The sequence below is a fragment of the Apaloderma vittatum genome, unplaced genomic scaffold (genome assembly GCF_000703405.1).
Source record: "Apaloderma vittatum isolate BGI_N311 unplaced genomic scaffold, ASM70340v1 scaffold8216, whole genome shotgun sequence".
In the NCBI taxonomy this organism is placed as follows: domain Eukaryota; kingdom Metazoa; phylum Chordata; class Aves; order Trogoniformes; family Trogonidae; genus Apaloderma; species Apaloderma vittatum.
The window spans coordinates 36,126-42,693 of record NW_009723349.1 but is presented as its reverse complement, the minus strand read 5'-3'; positions in this window follow the sequence as shown (position 1 = coordinate 42,693).

Sequence of the window (6,568 nt, the reverse complement as noted above, 5' to 3'; positions counted from 1 at the left end):
CCCGGGGCCCGGGGCTTCGCCCCCGCCGCTGCCAAACCGCTGCTTCTTGCCCCCAGCACGCTGGGCTCTGCAGACACCAAATGAAGGGCTGATTTTTTGCGCTCCAGAGAGGCTTGGGAGGTTTTCGGCTGCACAAGTGCCGTGCCCATCTTTTCGGTCCACCCACCGCGGGGGTGAGCGGACGGCAGTGGGTGGCCAGCGGCAAGCTGACGGGCACGGGGGGCTGAAACCCATGTCAGGCTCCGGCATGCCTGGTGTTTGGGTCCAAATGCAGCCAAACGCGGGGCGGCAGCGCAGCTTGGACCAGGATTTTTGCAGAGGGGTGCTCAGCTCACCCAGGGTTGAAAGGGGTCGGCCGGTGCGCCTCCTGGTAACTACAGTGGTATTTTATCTACAGCAGGGTCTGTTTAGCAAGAGCAGTTTAAAGTGGCTATGTTTATCAAGTTTGCTACTTTATGAATTAAAAAAACCCCCCAAACAAAATCAACAACAAAACAAAAAGCCCAAATCCCAACAACTATAAATACAAAGACTCTCACACACCAGACACTTGCAGCCTGCGTGACTCATAAACCGCATCAATATTCTGTTAAAAAGCTTATTCTACTTAAAACTATACATAGTACAAGAGACCGAAAAGTGGCAGTCGTGTACGGGCACGCTGCCTGCCCCAGGGTGGCCCACAGTCTGGTGCTTCCTAAAAAATTAAGGATTTACAGTAACACGGCACAGGACTGCAAAGCCGATCACAGCTTCTGCTTTACACCGCATACGAAGTACCAAGGGGAACACAAAAAAAGAACTGGTGTTAATACTGATGGATTAAAGAGTAACTATAAAGATCAAAACAGACGTTCACAGCATGCTACATATATTGCTCACAATCTTTTTTTTTTTAAAAAAAAGGCTAATACAAAACAAGGAGTTGGCAGTCTGATTTTCAGTTATGTCAGAAAGATAAAGCATATACATTCATCATGTGGCTTTCCAGCAAAAGGAGAAAAGGGTAAAACTAAGAGATTTCAAGTTTAGAAAACTCCTATTTTTTTAAGCTACAGTTTATATCCAGTTGCGGTCACAGCTGTGAAAAGATTTCTGACTGCGTTGCCTCGTAGAGTCCAAGGGCTGTAGCCTAATTATCATTCTTTTTCCCCTGAAAGCGGCCACATCTCCCAGCACCCCAAGCAGGCTGCTCCTGCAGCCGCCCGGGCACATGGCAGCCGGACTGGAGGGAAGAGGTCTGGGTCTGGTGGCACAACATGAGCGTGAAATGGGGAATGAGAAACAGTTTTGGACTGGGTGTGTTTGGACCTGCTGCTGTTGCTGCCCCCCAGGCCCCTGGAGCTGGAGACACAACGCCCAGCGATTCGCTCTTTTTGTCTGGAAACTCCCTTCAAAGGGCTGATGGGAGCAAGAAAATGTAACTCAACGGCCGCACCTTTTATTCAGGTGGTTCCCTTCCCCTGCTCCATCTGTGGAGTAAGGAAAGGGTCCCAGCTCTTGTCCTATAGAAGCTGTCTGGACACCTTGGAAGGAGGCATCTCCCGTCACCTCCCCTATGCACAGACACACACAAGAACCTCTCGGACACATCGGTCAAGGTTCTTCGGCTGACCAACATGTCAACTCCTGCTGCACTGGTGTCCCCTCGAGAGCGCCTGTGGTCTGCATCTTCTGATGCTGACAGCGTAGCTTGCTCCCCACAATTAGTAGAATAATTGCCATCTTCAGTATCATCTCTAACTATGGTTGGGAACAAGAGCAGAACGCAGGCCCTGACAACACTCAGCACCCAAAGGAACACCCGACACATCTGCGGCAGCCGCTCGGTGATATGCATTTGGATTTATCTGGTGGACAAGAAAAAAACCTAAATCACTTGTTCCAGAGGCCAGCCAAGGTCTGCCCAGCTGCAAGGCACCTGAGAAGCTGCTGACCCAACAGCTCCGTAAGCCTGCCTGGCAGGAGAGGACCTCAACCCCCCCATTAGATGTCCCTCAAAGAACCCTGCACGGCCCAACAGCTCAAGAACAGGGAGTTCTGCCAAAAGAAGCATTTCCTTGGTGGATCCACTGGATTATTACTGTACCTCCAGAGACAGGATCTGACATGCTACTGGCAAATGCTACCCTACATGTCGTAAGTAAGGACTAAGCAGCATCCTTTTGAATCAGATTTAGAATTTTCCTGTCCAGAAATAACCTAACACGGCAATTAAGTGTTTCTGAACAGGAGAAAGACCCTCTGAACGCAAGAGCAAACTGTGATAGAGGAAGCCAGTGTGGTTTTACGACGTGAAGGCTAGGAGGTGATCCCTGCATGACTGCTGAGGGTTGTGAGATGGGAAGAAGGGAAGCACTTGATGCAGCGTGGTGGCAGTAGGTTGGAAAATGACAGTTTTTAACCCTGGCGAGCAGCAGAAGGACTAAACATCTGTAACAGAAACCTGATTTGTGTTGGGAGAGCAGCAGCATGATTGCGTGCCAGGAAATGTGCTCTAAGGGATAAATTAACACTGATAAGATGCTCCTACAGTTTCCTCATACTACTGTGCTCTCTCCATCTCCCACAGCTGTCATCGATGCAGTAGGTGTGAAATGCTAAATTAATTTTCATTTGGAGATAAAAATTTTCATTTACGGTTCACAAATGTGGAAAAGATGGTGGATGCATGTCTTCAGTCAAACATAGTGCTGGGTGACATTAAGGAGAATAAATCCAAAGTTCAGGTCGTGAAAACTGACGTTTTTGCCCAACTCTTGGAATGGTCGCTAATGACAAATCCATTTTTACAGCTTTATAGTCAGATCAGCTCTGGGAAGGTTCATTGGAAGAGACTTTTAAAGGCCATCTCATCCAACGCCCTGCACTGAGCAGGGACATCTTTAACTCCACCAGGTAGCTCCGAGCCCCATAATTTACAACATTTACATCCCTCCATTTTGTGCAACATCACCTCTTATTTATGGAAGGAGGATTCAAACCTCCAAGGAAAGTAACTGAAAGAACATCACATGAAATCAAGAAGATCTAGAGCACTTCTTTCTGGCCAAAACTTCTTAGTCGGGGCACAGGCTATCCGCTCGCTACCACCAATAAATCTTTTCTGTAAGCAAAGGTTAAATAATCCGGCTCTACTAAAAGGGAATCCAAGCTTGCGAACATGAGCCTGAAATGCATGCTTATGTTCATGGAAAACACACACACATGGGAAACATCGAGAACCTGTTCTGCAAGAGCAGCAGCTTACAGTTTAACTGCTTTGGGAAAGATTTCTCTCAGCCTATATTAAGTCCCCAAAACAACCCATTTCATTACCAACTGCTGCAAATCACATGGATCTGCTACACAGTATTCCATTAATCTCTATGGAAACTGATTTTATTCTATTCAATTTAGATGACTAAGTATCTTTCAAAATCTGACTCAAAAATGCAAGCAGGCACCTTGCAGTATTTTGCTAAATGCCTAGGTGCTTAAATTCCCATTGAAATTCAGGCAACTAGCTCTCTTTCCCCAAATCCCATAAAAACATCTACCAGGATCACTACAAGCAAAAAACCTCTTGAACATCCTGGTGCTTTGACCTTCTGCACTCAGGTAACAGAGAAGCAAAATGTTTTGGTTTTTTGTTCTGTTCCGGATTTATAGAGATCTGCATTTATAGTTGTTTACAATCACTGACTTTCCTGTCCTTAAAATTTTTTAATACGTAGGAAGAGCTGATAGTGGCAATTCTTTAACTCTTAAAGCTGAAAGTACATCCTTTTCATTTTAATGAAGGCTTTAGGACACAGAACATATGTTCCAGTTCAGTCTTGATGAAAATAAATCCATCTACGGCTCACCAAAATTCTCAGAGGACACCACAGCACTAGCTTTAGTAGCTATCTGCACAAACTGTACCCTAGTTTAAAATGGTTTCTGTTCCTGCATGATGGCACTCTTGTGATGTTCGGCTGCAGGCAGAGTGTTCTGGGAAATGCAAATATTTTCTCCAATCAGCATCTTTTTCGCTTCTTTTTATAACGATAAAAACCTGAAAAATGAGCAATTTCAGCAAGAATGTACTCCACTGCAAGACACAGTGTGAAGCAATTCTGCAGTGATAAGCTGTCCATGCTCAAAAACCTCTGTTCCCTACTTCCAGCATTCCCTGTGCTAGCTGGTTAGTTTGTACCCACCACGCTTTCTCTTCAGCAGGCAGGAGGCTGGACTCTTCATTTTCATGTTGGTTAGGGCTGGGATTTTGTGGTCTAACATTAATGGTGGTAAATATCAATTCCAATAAAGGAAGATGGAGGGAGGGTAGCTACACTTCCAATGGCTGTGGTACTCTTAAGAAAAGTATTAATCAACAAAGTGTGAAGATTCACATTCACGAGTGCTTTAAAAACGCAAAAAATCCAAGAACACTTGCACATTAAGATTTGGCACAGTGGGAGCCTAAAGCGTGCATAAGAGTTGTCTGCCTTCAAATGCCTATTCTGAACAAACACCTACTAAACCCCCAAAATTTGAGTATAAAAACTAGGCTATAAGTTGTTACACTGTAAAGGCAATGCTTTGAAATAAAAATGCCACATGGAAAACAATTCCAGAAGTTTTAAGTTTGAATTTAATATTTAAAAAAAAAGAAGAGAGAAATAGCAAACTAGTTGACCAGTGACATTTCCTACAGTGGAATGTCCTGCAGGCCATATGTGACTTGATATGGCACCTTAAAAAAAAAAAAGAAATCACTGATTTACTAGGAATTTTATGGAGCAATCCATTTACGGTTTTTGTATTTCAAATCTGCTCATGTATTTTGCTCAGAAGGCATTTGAGCTGGCAAGTATATTTCAGAAGGAAAGAAGTAAAGGCACTCATGTTTCCAAACCCAAAACTCAACCTACTCTAAGAGCAGGCTGCATTTCTGCAACTCTTTGCATTTCTGAAGGGAAACTCAGCCATCCTATTAGTGACCCAAATCTAGTTTCACCTCCTTTCCAGAGCTCACCTGTGCTTCTTGAGAACTACTTGATTTTCAAAGGAAATGAATTTAAAATAGTACTGTACGGTTCCCATCGCTTGAAAAAAGCAAAAGTATTGCAGGAAAACTCACTGTTTTATGCACAAAAGCCATCAGGTATGGCCACAAGAAGGGGGAAAAGGATCGTAACAGCTTAGAAAGCTGATTTAAGTTCATACATATGAGCATCTCAATACTTCTGAGAAATCTTTGCAGTTAGCTATACAAGATAAATAAATCTGCTGTTTTACCTAATGCTCTCTAGATGAGAGCCCAATGCTGTCTACTGGGTAGTTTTCCAAATAGCCAACACTACATTAAAGAAAAATAATTACTGAATTTCTTCCTCAAAAGGTTTTCACATGCAGAGTCTGCGGTCTAAAAGTGCAGAAAAGTGTACAATCATTTAGTTTTCCAATCTGGAACAGACAGATAAAGTGAAAAAATCAACATGCAAAGTCACAGCAAGGTATTGGGAAAAGGGAAGAAAAGACAAAACTAACTTTAGTAGCGTACTGGTCCACGATTTTGTCAATGAAAAGTGTTTAAAATATGACTGATAGTAATTTTTTAAACTATTCTGCAATCGCTAATGAAAAAAAATCCTGTATTAACTTCTACAGTCAAATGGAACATTAAAAATAAACCTATCCAGTCAGTTTTGAATGTATGCAACAGAAATAAAGGTAACCCTCCTCCAAGAAATAGGAAAAGTCCAAACCAACAGACAAAAGATGAAGCAGGGACAACTTGCATCTTACTGGGTAAGTTTAAGCATCTCTTTAGGCACTTCACTGGTTCGTTAAATGCAATACAAAATAAAGCTATAAATATCAACATTTTGTGCTCTTAAAAATTAGCTGAAAGGAACAGAAAACAGCACAAAACTGTGACATTTTTGGCAGCTTATTTCTTCCCTTCCCCAATATTACCGGTGGTCCACGAATGCTTTGTTTTGGGGATGCTTTGGCATCTCAGTATCAGGTTGTCTTAAGCCGTAAAAGCTAAAACAAAACTGCTAGGCCTTAGACAATAAAGAAATTTGGTTTTAAAATTTCTTTATGGCTATTTAAGAAGGACACTTTAGCAGTGGCATGATAGGGAAAAAAGCTCGCTTTTTTTTTTTTAAATATTGCACTTTTCTTTTGTTCACTCACACTAATGCATAGAAACTTCTTAAACTTTTGAGTATTAAAATTCCATGCTATGAAAAAAGTTATGGGAAATAAATTTCTACACATCCAATATGAAAGAACAGATATGCTAGCCTTCCTTTACTTTCCTTAGTTAAAACATTGAGAAAGAAGAGAGTGCAATAAAACCCGAACCCCTATTTTTGGTCAGCCTGTGTATTAACTTTTTAGGTGCCAACTAAACAGATCGCGACATGTGATGAGCATGGACACTGCAAGGACAACTGAGGGTGACGGTCGGTAAAACAAGATTATGCATGACTGAAACACAGGAAGAGTGGCTGAAATGGGAAATCACGAGGCCCCTCCTCTCGGAAGCGGCACGACAAAGCAGATGAATTTCGCACTTCAGTAGCATGCT